Here is a 15574-nt window from a genome sequence, read left to right on the forward strand (position 1 = left end):
CCAGTTTAGACATGGCCATATGCAAATCAGTCTTGACCCTGTGCCTCATGGGAACAGTCCAGCCCGAACTGCCAAGCCATGTCTTCCCTGGACCGGAATCAAGCATCCTAGGACCGGTTTCTGGCTATCAGCCGTTATCAGCCAGGATAGCTTGACTCCAGTGGCGTAGTGAGCACGGGTCCCACGTCTGGGAATACCCATCCCACTTAGGGCGAAAAGCGTTACAACAAGCAAATGATGGACGGAATGCTGACAATGCAAACATTCTCCCCCAGTCAAGAGATCTGGGTTAAATCCATCGTTCTTTTGCCCACTACACCACCCCAGTTTAGACATGGCCATATGCAAATCAGTCTTGACCCTGTGCCTCATGGGAACAGTCCAGCCCGAACTGCCAAGCCATGTCTTCCCTGGACCGGAATCAAGCATCCTAGGACCGGTTTCTGGCTATCAGCCATCATCAGCCAGGATAGCTTGCCTCCAGTGGCGTAGTGAGCACGGTTCCCACGTCTGGGAATACCCATCCCACTTAGGGCGAAAAGCGTTACAACAAACAAATGATGGACGGAATGCCCACAATGCAAACATTCTCCCCCAGTCAAGAGATCTGGGTTAAATCCATCGTTCTTTTGCCCACTACACCACCCCAGTTTAGACATGGCCATATGCAAATCAGTCTTGACCCTGTGCCTCATGGGAACAGTCCAGCCCTAACTGCCAAGCCATGTCTTCCCTGGACCGGAATCAAGCATCCTAGGACCGGTTTCTGGCTATCAGCCGTCATCAGCCAGGATAGCTTGACTCCAGTGGCGTAGTGAGCACGGGTCCCACGTCTGGGAATACCCATCCCACTTAGGGCGAAAAGCGTTACAACAAACAAATGATGGACGGAATGCTGACAATGCAAACATTCTCCCCCAGTCAAGAGATCTGGGTTAAATCCATCGTTCTTTTGCCCACTACACCACCCCAGTTTAGACATGGCCATATGCAAATCAGTCTTGACCCTGTGCCTCATGGGAACAGTCCAGCCCGAACTGCCAAGCCATGTCTTCCCTGGACCGGAATCAAGCATCCTAGGACCGGTTTCTGGCTATCAGCCGTCATCAGCCAGGATAGCTTGCCTCCAGTGGCGTAGTTAGCACGGGTCCCACGTCTGGGAATACCCATCCCACTTAGGGCGAAAAGCGTTACAACAAACAAATGATGGACGGAATGCTGACAATGCAAACATTCTCCCCCAGTCAAGAGATCTGGGTTAAATCCATCGTTCTTTTGCCCACTACACCACCCCAGTTTAGACATGGCAATATGCAAATCAGTCTTGACCCTGTGCCTCATGGGAACAGTCCAGCCCGAACTGTCAAGCCATGTCTTCCCTGGACCGGAATCAAGCATCCTAGGACCGGTTTCTGGCTATCCACCGTCATCAGCCAGGATAGCTTGACTCCAGTGGCGTAGTGAGCACAGGTCCCACGTCTGGGAATACCCATCCCACTTAGGGCGAAAAGCGTTACAACAAACAAATGATGGACGGAATGCTGACAATGCAAACATTCTCCCCCAGTCAAGAGATCTGGGTTAAATCCATTGTTCTTTTGCCCACTACACCACCCCAGTTTAGACATGGCCATATGCAAATCAGTCTTGACCCTGTGCCTCATGGGAACAGTCCAGCCCGAACTGCCAAGCCATGTCTTCCCTGGACAGGAATCAAGCATCCTAGGACCGGTTTCTGGCTATCAGCCGTCATCAGCCAGGATAGCTTGACTCCAGTGGCGTAGTGAGCACGGGTCCCACGTCTGGGAATACCCATCCCACTTAGGGCGAAAAGCGTTACAACAAACAAATGATGGACGGAATGCTGACAATGCAAACATTCTCCCCCAGTCAAGAGATCTGGGTTAAATCCATCGTTCTTTTGCCCACTACACCACCCCAGTTTAGACATGGCCATATGCAAATCAGTCTTGACCCTGTGCCTCATGGGAACAGTCCAGCCCGAACTGCCAAGCCATGTCTTCCCTGGACCGGAATCAAGCATCCTAGGACCGGTTTCTGGCTATCAGCCGTCATCAGCCAGGATAGCTTGCCTCCAGTGGCGTAGTTAGCACGGGTCCCACGTCTGGGAATACCCATCCCACTTAGGGCGAAAAGCGTTACAACAAACAAATGATGGACGGAATGCTGACAATGCAAACATTCTCCCCCAGTCAAGAGATCTGGGTTAAATCCATCGTTCTTTTGCCCACTACACCACCCCAGTTTAGACATGGCAATATGCAAATCAGTCTTGACCCTGTGCCTCATGGGAACAGTCCAGCCCGAACTGTCAAGCCATGTCTTCCCTGGACCGGAATCAAGCATCCTAGGACCGGTTTCTGGCTATCCACCGTCATCAGCCAGGATAGCTTGACTCCAGTGGCGTAGTGAGCACAGGTCCCACGTCTGGGAATACCCATCCCACTTAGGGCGAAAAGCGTTACAACAAACAAATGATGGACGGAATGCTGACAATGCAAACATTCTCCCCCAGTCAAGAGATCTGGGTTAAATCCATTGTTCTTTTGCCCACTACACCACCCCAGTTTAGACATGGCCATATGCAAATCAGTCTTGACCCTGTGCCTCATGGGAACAGTCCAGCCCGAACTGCCAAGCCATGTCTTCCCTGGACAGGAATCAAGCATCCTAGGACCGGTTTCTGGCTATCAGCCGTCATCAGCCAGGATAGCTTGACTCCAGTGGCGTAGTGAGCACGGGTCCCACTTCTGGGAATACCCATCCCACTTAGGGCGAAAAGCGTTACAACAAACAAATGATGGACGGAATGCTGACAATGCAAACATTCTCCCCAGTCAAGAGATCTGGGTTAAATCCATCGTTCTTTTGCCCACTACACCACCCCAGTTTAGACATGGCCATATGCAAATCAGTCTTGACCCTGTGCCTCATGGGAACAGTCCAGCCCGAACTGCCAAGCCATGTCTTCCCTGGACCGGAATCAAGCTTCCTAGGACCGGTTTGTGGCTATCAGCCGTCATCAGCCAGGATAGCTTGACTCCAGTGGCGTAGTGAGCACGGGTCCCACGTCTGGGAATACCCATCCCACTTAGGGCGAAAAGCGTTACAACAAACAAATGATGGACGGAATGCTGACAATGCAAACATTCTCCCCCAGTCAAGAGATCTGGGTTAAATCCATCGTTCTTTTGCCCACTACACCACCCCAGTTTAGACATGGCCATATGCAAATCAGTCTTGACCCTGTGCCTCATGGGAACAGTCCAGCCCGAACTGCCAAGCCATGTCTTCCCTGGACCGGAATCAAGCATCCTAGGACCGGTTTCTGGCTATCAGCCGTCATCAGCCAGGATAGCTTGACTCCAGTGGCGTAGTGAGCACGGGTCCCACGTCTGGGAATACCCATCCCACTTAGGGCGAAAAGCGTTACAACAAACAAATGATGGACGGAATGCTGACAATGCAAACATTCTCCCCCAGTCAAGAGATCTGGGTTAAATCCATCGTTCTTTTGCCCACTACACCACCCCAGTTTAGACATGGCCATATGCAAATCAGTCTTGACCCTGTGCCTCATGGGAACAGTCCAGCCCGAACTGCCAAGCCATGTCTTCCCTGGACCGGAATCAAGCGTCACCTTGGCTTTAGACAGGACCACCCTGCCAAGGGACTGAGAGGGGCTCGGGATGCGACCTGAGCCCGGCGACCTCCCGCAACACCACAGGGACCCCCGTGGGAGTTTGCAGCGAGGCAGAGATGTTGTGGCCTGAAGTGGGTGCCCCAGAGGAGCCGCACCCCAACAGCACCACATCCTCCAAGCCTGGATCCGACCCAGTTGGCGCCGGGGCCGGAGCCACCAACGGCGCCACGGGGGGATCCGCCAACGCCACAGGAGGGGAAGGAGGAGGAGACGCTAGCGAGGCCTGCTAAGCCGCCGCGTAAGTCTCTGTTAGAACTGGGGTCACCAATTCCGACACTGTAGCTTGGCGCGAGGCAGGAAGGCACCCGAAGGCAATGTGTAAAGCAGTTGTGCAGCACTCACTCACCCGGACTCAATAATGCGCACACAATGAAGAGACACCACACCAGGCTGATTTGTAAAACAGGACCCTTTATCTCGTTCAGGTCTTGGCAAATAAATTAATTTCAGTAATAGAGCCGATAATCTCTGGGCAACAGTAAATTCATTCAAGTAAATAGAGCAGATAATCTCAGGGCAACAGTAAATTCATTCAGGTAAATAGAGCAGATAATCTCAGGGCAACAGTAAATTCATTCGAGGGCATCAGGGCGTGAATTTAACATCAAAACATCCCCTAGGTAGGGAGATAATAAATGCAACATTCCTTATACTACATCAATCCAGGCGACATCACTTTTGCGCATCTTCAATAAGGCAAGGATCATTAGGTAGCCAGGGGTGCTGGCTAAACATTCAACACAACTGTGGTGGGTAATAAATGAGTGACAGTAACCACTTGCCCCGGATGGCATAGAGATAACACCAGTTCCGTGCTCAGGCTGGCTAGGGCAGTTCGGTATTCACTACAGGCCCAGCCCTTAGCAGTTCCAGGAGGAGAAGGGGTTAATTGGGGCCCAGTAGCAGTCTCCTGAGGGGAGGGGCGGTCACGGGGCTGCCACTCTGATCGTAAGAGGCTCCTCGGCAGACCCCGCTATCCCCGCAGACTCTCCGTCCTCCCACAGGGGGGTTTACCTGATGCTGTTGGCCGCAGCTCTCGTTCGGGAGTTCCAACTTTAAGCGGGAGCCCGCGCAGGCTAAGCGGGCTCCCAGCAGCTCCTCCTCGCGCTCTCCAAATGCGCGGTCGGTCTGGGCGAGGCAGGGGGGCTCCCGCTCCTCTCGGAGCCCCCGCAGTGATGTCAGGACCGGCCTCGGCTACCGGCTTCATTTTCGCCTCAGGACCAATCCGGACACGGTCCTCGAGAGGCGCGCCCGCAACAGCCAATCCCAGCGTAACTCGCTGGGGGCGCAGCAGCCTCCACCAATGGCTGTGCGGCACTAACGGGGCGCGGCTGATGACGCGTCCGGCGCCCCCGTCACATGATGAAGGATGCGCTGGCTTCTCCGGCCCAGTGCGGACCTCGCCAATACCGCGGCGGCCCTCTCCAGACTTCGGGGGCCGCGGCGGTGACTTCGGCAGCAGTTAATCCTTGGTGGCAGTAGGTGCCGGGGCCGTGGCGGTGAGTTCCAGGCCCCAAGGCGCACTTCGCAACAGCGCCCGACACCCGCACACATATGGAAGGCGCAGGCAGCGCCTCAGGTCCCACGGCGCCGGGCTGCAGCGGTGATGGGCAGATAAGCGCCTCAAGGGCACGGCGCTAGCATACAGGTACCAGGCGGCGGCAGTGATGGGCAGATAGCGCTTTAAGAACACAGCGCTTAGGTAGCACAGCACAGGGGGGCACAGTTCTTGCAGCAGAAGTCATTCAAAGGCCTAGGCAAAGTAGCACTTCTGGGTGACACAGCGCTGATTACCTGGTTGATCCACCAGCAGTGTTCACAGCAGGCAGTCCCCTACTTCAGTTCAGCGCTTGTCTCGGGGGGAAGATTACACAGCAAGTCTCAGTGCAGGTTCTTGGGGGGGGGGGGGAAGAAGAAGGTTGAGTTGGCAGGCTTCAGAGGCAGGATGGTTCCCTGCGGCACCCTTGAGTTGGTCCCCTGGGTTTCCCCCTCACTGGGCAAGATCAGCAGGCTGGCAGAGTCCCTCATCTAACTTGGGTACAGCAGGGCCTAAACTCAGTCAGTCCCTGTAGTGTAGGTTCCTCCCTTAGGCCCAACCGCCTATATTCCGGCAGAGGTTCCCCCAGGTCCAGTGGTGCCCCAACTAACTAGTTCAGTTTCCCTCCTTTCCTCTTATACCCCTAGTTCAGGTGACCCTCCAGTAAAGGCGGCAAAGCATAACTCCTCCCAGGGCTGGAAGGTTCCAGGAGCTTCCACATGTTGGTCTATGGGACAAAAAGGCGGGACGGCAAAGATACAGTATCACTATGTCCCAGTCTGCTCCTAACTACTAGTGCGTGTATTCAATGGCCACTCCGCAGTAGCAGCGGCCTGTGGCAGCCATGTTATTAGGAGAGAACACCTGCACCTCAGCACTGTTTGGCAGTGGTAAGGTGCCCAGAGTCCTAGGTCCAACAAAAGACGGTGGCAAAAATGAGGTGACAAGGGTAAAAAAACAGGGTAAGACCACCCTAGGGCTGACAGGGGTAACAGTCTCCATCTGGACTCTCGATTCCCCAACAATGGGAAACGGTGGATAGGACGACACACGGGGCCGCATCACCCACGGAGAGTCCACGCCCCCGCTAGGCCGGAAACCAGTCCCCGGGGACGAACTGCGACACTTACCCATCGGGGAGCAACACTCACGTGACATCGGAGAAAGGCGAGGACGATGACCACGGCAGGACCTGAAGCCGTCCGCCGAAGCAGACCGAGGGGAGGACGGCGACCTGGAGAGACGCGCCGAGAGAAGTTTCATTAGGCGCTCCCGCCGCGACTTCAACTTTTGGCACGCCACACATTCTGTGGTGCCGTGATCCTCCCCCAAACACCACATGCAAATGAGGTGAGGGTCCGTCGCCGACATAAGACGCCCACAAAATGTGCAAGTTTTAAAGCCCGAAGGCATTCGCACACTGTTCCATCCAAAAGGAATAGAAGAAAGGTGACCCTAAATAGGCCCGTAGCAAGGAACGGATCCACGTTGCACACGGAAAAGGAAAAAACTGATTTGGGCGCGCCGGGGCGGGTCTTATGTGACCTCGCTGATGTCACATACGCGGACGACGCCTGGGCGGAGTTGCATGATGTCGCCCCGCCCCCGACGCGCAGGGATGCTGTGGCAAAAAGTTTCCGGATCCAGTCTCATGCCTGGGGATAAATCTATGTGAAGGAATCTGCGGCTAGTAGTCTCTCTCAGATATCTGGCGCGCGCAAGACGAGCACGTCTTAAAGCCCGAAGGCATTCGCACACTGTACCCAGAAAAACACTAAGCGTAAAAAGAAGGTCTGAAACAGGCCAGGACACGATCCGGGACCACGTTGCATGCGGAAAAGAAGAAAACTGACATCAGCGCGCCGGAGTGGGGCTTATGTGACCTCGCTGACGTCACGCCCGTGGAGGACATCGGGGGGGAGTCGCAATGTGCCGCCCGCCAGCGCACAGAGATGCTGGGCAAGAAAGTTTTCCGGGTCCAGTCTCGCGCCTGTGGATAATTCTACGTTAAGAAATCTGTGGATAGTAGTCTCTATCAGATAGCACAGCTCACAAACCAGCAGCCTCGTTATAGAAGTCACAATTGATGACTGAGCAGGGTATCCATCTAAATAGACGTTAAAAGGAGACCTAACTTTTTCATCTAATGGATCATATTCCATCTGCAGAATCTTTACCTTATGAAGATTTACCCGAAATACCTAACCAGTTGGAACGCAGGTACTCTGGTTAAACCAATAGAAAGACTATACGATGGCATGCTGAGATATGCATCTTCCAAATCAAGGCAACATAGTTCAGCAAGTGTGCATAGTGAAGAACACATAGCCCTCTTACAAATTTCTTATGAATGGATCCCTCTTGGGAAAGAAGCAGTGACTGCTTATTTAGTGGTAGGGAACAGTCTCCGTTATCTCTATTCCTCCTTTATGGCTCCACAGCCCTTGCAAAATGTTTCTTTTTTGCACCATACTCAGATCTATGGGCATCAGTGCGGATGCCTCCAACGCTGTTACATCCCTAGACCTTCTAAGCTGAAGTAGCAACTGCATCCCTTGGCTGCATCCTCAGTCTACTGGACTCCAAGGTCCAAGCAACTGCTCCAGTCCCTCATAACTGCCCAGAATCATCTACCTTCTTCTACAAAGAAGAACACGTTTTCTTCTTTTCATAAGGAGGTAAATGACTTGAATATCTTGATTCACTCCAGACATTACACCATTTAGGCGCCAGTGTGACCCCGGTGCTCCAGTGGGAGTCCTGGTCAAACGAGGGGCTGAAATGATCCCGTTCCTCACCCAGAAGGACCTCTCAGGTCTCGAAGGGAAGACCTCTCCTGGTCACCAGTGTTCATTCCTTAGAGCGTCTATAGCACAGGGCAGTCAGGGTCAGTCTGAAACAAGGATTGCGATTCTGGATCGCGTGATCACCTCCTGAGTAATATGTCTAGCGATCACGGGAGTCCATGGTGGACATCACCTTCCTGTACTAGTTAGAACTTGAGTATTGAGCCAAAACAAGCCAAGTAGACGCCAAACCTAAGTGCCACCTGAAACCATTAGATTTAGTTCATAGGAACTCAGCACGACTAGCATTCTGACACTTCCTGGGCTACTTCAAATATAGAGAGCCCACAGAGTGAAGAACGTGCATCAGAATATCAGAGCAGGGAGCCTATCACAGGAGCATCATGGCGCACGACCCTGGAAGATGCTTGTATCACACAGTCAGAGGTGGGATTAGGAAGAGACTGTCTGAGAGCACAAAAAACAATCAGAGCAGTTAGTAAATCTTGTGGATCGACAACGTGTCTATCAATAGATTAACAAAGGTCTCTACAATTGCTTGCAAGATCTACTGCTAACCTTCGATGACAAAGAACGTGTCTGCCTTGGGCACCAGTACTGTGTGGGGGATGGATGCTCATCAAGCGTTCTTTTCAAACATGATTATTTCTCGAATAGCTCAATGGGGTGCTAGACCTAGGTCCCTTCTTTGGATCTCATCATTTGAACTTATCTCGTGATTTTCAACCTACCCCGGTTCTTTCCATGTGTTCTCAGTCATGTCTATTTCTTATGTCCTAATGCTGTCATTTTGTCTAGCTGTAACTTGTGAAGCTTCTTTGCTTAACATTATGCCCTGATTTTTAAGTCACGCCGACTAGACAGTGTTGCTGTGTGGTTGCAGAAGACATATTATCCACAGCAAAGTTCTCAATCCATCACCTTGCCATTATGAGGAACATATATTAAAAGTCCTCAGACCTAGGATACTACATGCAAAGGTGGCTAGCCTAGGATACTACATGCAAAGGTGGCTGACTAAGGCTACTACATACAAAGGTGGTTGGCCTAGGATACTACATGAAAAGGTGGCTGACCTAGGCTACTACATGCAGAGGTTGCTAAAATAGCATACTACATGTTAAAGTGGCTGACATAGGACACTACATGCAAAGGCGGCTGACCTAGGATACTACATGCAAAGGTGGCTGACATAGGACAATACATGAAATGGTGGCTGACATATGATACTGCATGCAAAGGTGGCTGACCAAGGATACTACATGCAAAGGTAGCTGATCTGGAATACTACATGCAAAGGTGGCTGACCTAGGATGCCACATGCAAATGCAGCTGATCTAGGATACTACATGCAAAGGTGGCTGACTTAGGATACCACATGCAAATGTAGCTGATCTAGGATACTACATGCAAAGTTGACTGACTTAGGATACTACATGCAAAGGGGGCTGGCCTAGGATACTACATGCAAAGGTGGCTGACATAGGACACTACATGCAAAGGTGGCTGACATAGGATACTACATGCAAAGGTGGCTGACATAGGACACTAAATGCAAAGGTGGCTGACATAGGATACTACATGCAAAGGTGGCTGACCTAGGACACTACAAGCAAAGGTAGCTGATCTAGGATACTACATGCAAAGGTGTCTGACATAGGATACTCCATGCAAAGGTGGCTGACCTAGGACACTACATGCAAAGGTAGCTGATCAAGGATACTATGTGCAAAGGTTGCAGACTTAGGATACAACATCCAAAGGTAGCTGATCTAGGATACTATGTGCAAAGGTGGCAGACTTAGGATGCTACATGCAAAGGGGGCTTGCCTAGGATACTACATGCAAAGGTGGCTGACATAGGACACTAGATGCAAAGGTGGCTGACATAGGACACTACATGCAAAGGTGGCTAACATAGGATACTACATGCAAAGGTGGCTGACATAGGACACTACATGCAAAGGTGGCTGACATAGGATGCTACATGCAAAGGTGGCTGACATAGGACACTACATGCAAAGGTGGCTGACCTAGGACACTACAAGCAAAGGCGGCTGACCTAGGATACTACATGCAAAGGTGGCTGACATAGGACAATACATGAAATGGTGGCTGACATATGATACTGCATGCAAAGGTGGCTGACCAAGGATACTACATGCAAAGGTAGCTGATCTGGAATACTACATGCAAAGGTGGCTGACCTAGGATGCCAGATGCAAATGCAGCTGATCTAGGATACTACATGCAAAGGTGGCTGACTTAGGATACCACATGCAAATGTAGCTGATCTAGGATACTACATGCAAAGTTGACTGACTTAGGATACTACATGCAAAGGGGGCTGGCCTAGGATACTACATGCAAAGGTGGCTGACATAGGACACTACATGCAAAGGTGGCTGACATAGGATACTACATGCAAAGGTGGCTGACATAGGACACTAAATGCAAAGGTGGCTGACATAGGATACTACATGCAAAGGTGGCTGACCTAGGACACTACAAGCAAAGGTAGCTGATCTAGGATACTACATGCAAAGGTGTCTGACATAGGATACTCCATGCAAAGGTGGCTGACCTAGGACACTACATGCAAAGGTAGCTGATCAAGGATACTATGTGCAAAGGTTGCAGACTTAGGATACAACATCCAAAGGTAGCTGATCTAGGATACTATGTGCAAAGGTGGCAGACTTAGGATGCTACATGCAAAGGGGGCTTGCCTAGGATACTACATGCAAAGGTGGCTGACATAGGACACTAGATGCAAAGGTGGCTGACATAGGACACTACATGCAAAGGTGGCTAACATAGGATACTACATGCAAAGGTGGCTGACATAGGACACTACATGCAAAGGTGGCTGACATAGGATGCTACATGCAAAGGTGGCTGACATAGGACACTACATGCAAAGGTGGCTGACCTAGGACACTACAAGCAAAGGTAGCTGATCTAGGATACTACATGCAAAAGTGGCTGACTTAGGATACTACATACAAAGGTGTCTGACATAGGATTCTCTATGCAAAGGTGGCTGACCTAGGGCACTACATGCAAAGGTAGCTGATCTAGCATACTATGTGCAAAGGTGGCAGACTTAGGATACGACATGCAAAGGTAGCTGATCTAGGATACTACGTGCAAAGGTGGCAGACTTAGGATGCTACATGCAAAGGGGGCTGGCTCAGGATACTACGTGCAAATGTAGCTGATCTAGGATACGACATGCAAAGGTAGCTGATATAGGATACTACATGCAAAGGTGGCTGATTTATGATACTACATGCAAAGTGGGCTGCCGTAGGATACTACATGCAAAGGTGGCTGCAATAGCATACTACATGCAAAGGTGGCTGACCTACCATACTACATGCAAAGGTGACTGGCCTAGGACACTACAGGCAAAGGTAGCTGATCTAGGATACTACATGCAAAGGTGGCTGACTTAGGATACTACATGCAAATGTAGCTGATCTAGGATACTGCATGCAAAGGAGGCTGACTTAGGATACTACATGCAAAGGTAGCTGATCTAGGATACTACATGCAAAGGTGGCTGACCTAGGACACTACATGCAAAGGTAGCTGATCTAGGATACTACATGCAAAGGTAGCTGACCAAGGATACTACATGCAAATGTAGCGGGTCTAGGATACTACATTAAAGGTAGCTGACTTAGGATACTACATGCATAGGTAGGTGCTCTAGGATACTACATGCAAAGGTGGCTGACTGAGGATACTAAATGCAAAGGGGGCTGGCCTAGGATACTACATGCAAAGGTGGCTGACTTAGGATACTACATGCAAAGGGGGCTGGCCTAGCATACTACATGCACAGTTACCTGACCTAGGATACTACGTGCAAAGGTGGCTGACCTAGGATATTACATGCAAAGGAGGCTGGCCTAGGATATGCCATACACAATTGGCTGACCTAGGATACGATGTGCAAAGTTGGCGTGGAGATTTTCCCATGCTGTACAGACACGACTTATTGGTTTTGCCAATGCTTGTTGTTTCTTGTGTGTGCCGCATCTGGTGGCTCAGTGGATTAATGCATCCCCATACAGGGGCCTGTGTTCAACCTCATGGTCACAGGTTCAAATCCCGCGTTGTCCACTCAGCCTTTCATCTATCTGAGGTCGTTAAAATGAGTACCATTAAGTTGGGTATCAATAAATATCTGTTATTCAGCGCCAAGGTACTGTGTTTGAGGTGAACGTGCGCTTTACAATACAAATACACATGTTAATAACAAAAGATGCCAAGTCTTCTGCAAGTACGGTATATGTTCCCTTCAGGAACTTATAATGGCGCTTTGATCTCTTGAAATAGGAGTCGGTCCAAGGGAGTCACCCGGGAGACAGAGGTTTTGTGGAGATAAGGCGTCTGCTGCTGAGGGAGAGACGAAGCGCAATGGAATGAAGCCCAGGTTCCCTTCACAAGGACTGAGGTAAGATGCGTGTGCTCAGTAGTTAGTTTGTAAAAAACGTAAGTGTCAATCCCAAGGTATTTCTCAGGACGACACAATGAGTGGCACTAATCCCTCTGTCCCTGTCAGCCATGCCAAATACTATCACACAATACAAGTTTAATTTAATCTCTTTAAGTATATTGAACACGTTGTATATGACCTGTGCTCAAAAATGGACAGACGTCGCGACCATATGGTAGACTGTCATAAATAAGTGCTTGTGTTTACAAATTAGTATCGGTGCTCAGCATCTGCAAACATTGGTACAAATTAAGCACTGCTTTATGTGTTGTAAATAGAGAGTGTTCCAAAATGACTGCCTTGCACCCAGGAAACAATCAATTAATCAGGGGTTTATAAAGTGCGCTACTCACCCGTGAGGGTTTCAAGGCGCTGGGGGAGTAGGAGGGGGTGCAGCTCCGGTTCAGGTGAAGAGCCAGGTCTTGAGGTTCTTCCTGAAGGTGTGCAGAGTGGGTGATCGTCTGATGTTGACTGGCAGGCTTTGGCTGCGACGTAGGAGAAGGCTCTTCCTCCTGCTCTGATTCTGCGGATGCGGGGGGCTCAGCGAGGGCGAGGTCGACGGAGCGGAGGTTCCTCTTGGGGACGTGGAAGGAGACTCTCTCGTTGAGGTACTTGGGTCCGATGTTGTGGAGGGAACTGTAGGCGTGGGTGAGCAGTTTGAAGGTTACTCTCTTCTCGATGGGGAGCCAGTGGAGGTCTCGTAGGTGTTGGGTCATGTGTTCGTGCCGTGGGGTCCCCAGGACGAGTCTGGCTGCAGAGTTTTGGATGGTTTGGAACTTGCGTAGGAGAGTTCTGTTGAATCCAGCGTAGAGAGCGTTGCCATAGTCCAGTCTGCTGGTTATGAGTGTGACGGTTTTTGTGCATTCGGGGGGTATCCATTTGAAGGTCTTGCGGAGAATCCGAAGGCAGTTGAAACAGGTGGAGGCGATGGAGTTGATCTGGTGGGTCATGGTGAGGGAAGAGTCTAGGATGATGCCAAGGTTCTGTGCATGGTCCGTCGGAGTGGGCGGGCTCCCGAGGGCGGAGGGCCTCCAGGTGTTGTCCCAGGCAGAGGTCGAGGGTCCGAGGATGAGGACCTCCGTCTTCTCTGAGTTGAGCTTCAGGCAGTTGTTTTTCATCCAGGCGGCGACGTCCTTCATTCCTTCCTGGAAGCATAGTCTGGTGTCGTCTGGGTGCTTGGTGAGGGAGAGGGTGAGTTGGGTGTCGTCTCCATAGGATACTATGTTGAGCCCGTGTCGTCTGCCGATGGCGGCGAGGGGGGCCATGTAGATGTTGAAAAGCGTGGGGCTTAGTGATGATCCTTGGGGTACTCCACAGTAGATCTCTTTAGGTTTGGAGAGGAAAGGGGGAGTCTGATTCTTTGTGTTCTGCCGGAGAGTAAGGAGCGGATCCAGGTGATGGCGGTTCCTCGTATCCCGGCGTCGTAGAGTCTGGCAGCGAGAGTGCGGTGCGAGACAGTGTCGAAAGCTGTCCCTGGTCGAGTAGCATACAGATGTCGTCGGTGGCCGGCGAGGAGGGCGGTCTTGGTCTATGGTTGCTGCGGAACCCGGCCTGGGAGGCATCTAGGATGAAGTTCTCTTCGATGTAGGAGGTCAGTTGGGTGTTTACGAGTCTCTCGGAGACTTTGGCTGCAAAGAGGAGAAGGGAGATGGGCCGGTAATTCTTCAGGTCTGTCGGGTCGGCTGTGGGCTTCTTGAGGAGGGGTTTGACTTCCGCCCACTTCCAGTCGTCTGGGAAGATGCCGGATTCGAAGGAGGAGCTGATGATCCATCCTAGTTCGGGTGCAATGGCGGTGGCGGCCCTGTGGTAGATGTGCGGAGGGCAGGGGTCCGTGGGGGTTCCTGAGTGGGTGTTCCTCATGGTCGCTGTGGTGAGTTCGATGGTGGCGGGATTCCAGGTAGTGATGGTCGTCTCTTCGTCGGTGGTGGTGGGGGAGGCGATGTCCGGCGTCTGTTCGCTGAAGTTGTCGTAGAAGGCCTTGATTTTCAGATGGAATTAGGAGCTGAGCTTGTTGCAGAGTTCCTGGGACGGCGTGACATCCGTGGCTTCGCTGGGGGGTTTGTTGAATTGCTGTATGGCGGTGAAGAGTTATTTGGCGTTGGTTGCGTTGGTGAGGATTCTGTTCTTAATGAAAGTTCGCTTGGTGTCTATATGCACTGGTGGTAATCTTTCAGGGCGCTACGGTAGATGTTGAGGTCTTCCGTGTGTAGTGTCCTGAGCCAGTTCCGGTCAGGGGGAGGCCAAGGGGCAGTACACAGGAAGGGATGAGGAGGAGCAGACGCGCGGCATGCTAGCTGCCTAATGTACAGAGATTAAAGAATACTTGCACCTACTGCGTGGTGGTGGTCATTGCAGGGCAAGCGACGTGACACCGTGGTTCTCCGGTTACACCAGGCCTTCTCGTGGCGTCTGCAGGATTGCCTGGCTTCTTGGAGTTCAGTTGTAAACCAGGCGGCTTTCAGGGGGCGTTGTTCGCCAGGTTGGCGGAGGGGTGCGAGCTTGTCAGCGCAACTGGAGATACAGTGGTGAAGTTCCTTGTACTCCAGTATGCGCCTCTACCTTTTAAGGCAAACGCCATACTTTATTAGGGTTGCAGGCTGGCCAGCAATTTACTGGCTTGACTGGTATTTTAATGCCATGACAGGTAAAAAAATCTCTTTTATTTTAATCTGGCATTATTCCTCTTTGGAAAATAATCTTAAAGCAGCAAATACAATATGAAAACAATTTGAAAGAATGTTGATGCTTCTAGGCTATTTCTAAATGTTTTGAAGTAAATAGAAGCATTAGTGCTATGTTAAAAAAAAAGGCAAATGACTTTACACAACCTCTTGCTCAAGTATCAGCACCTGCCAGTGGCGTAACTAAACTTGGGGGGGGTGGGAGGAGGAGAGGCAGCAAAGTACACGGAGGGGCCCTCCCCGTCTCACCATCTACCACTTTTGCTGAGGGGCCCTCTGGAGTTAAGCCCCCTCCCCCTTCACCTCGGGCCTGCAGGG

The sequence above is a fragment of the Triturus cristatus genome, chromosome 7, assembly GCF_964204655.1.
Source record: "Triturus cristatus chromosome 7, aTriCri1.1, whole genome shotgun sequence".
Taxonomy (NCBI): domain Eukaryota; kingdom Metazoa; phylum Chordata; class Amphibia; order Caudata; family Salamandridae; genus Triturus; species Triturus cristatus.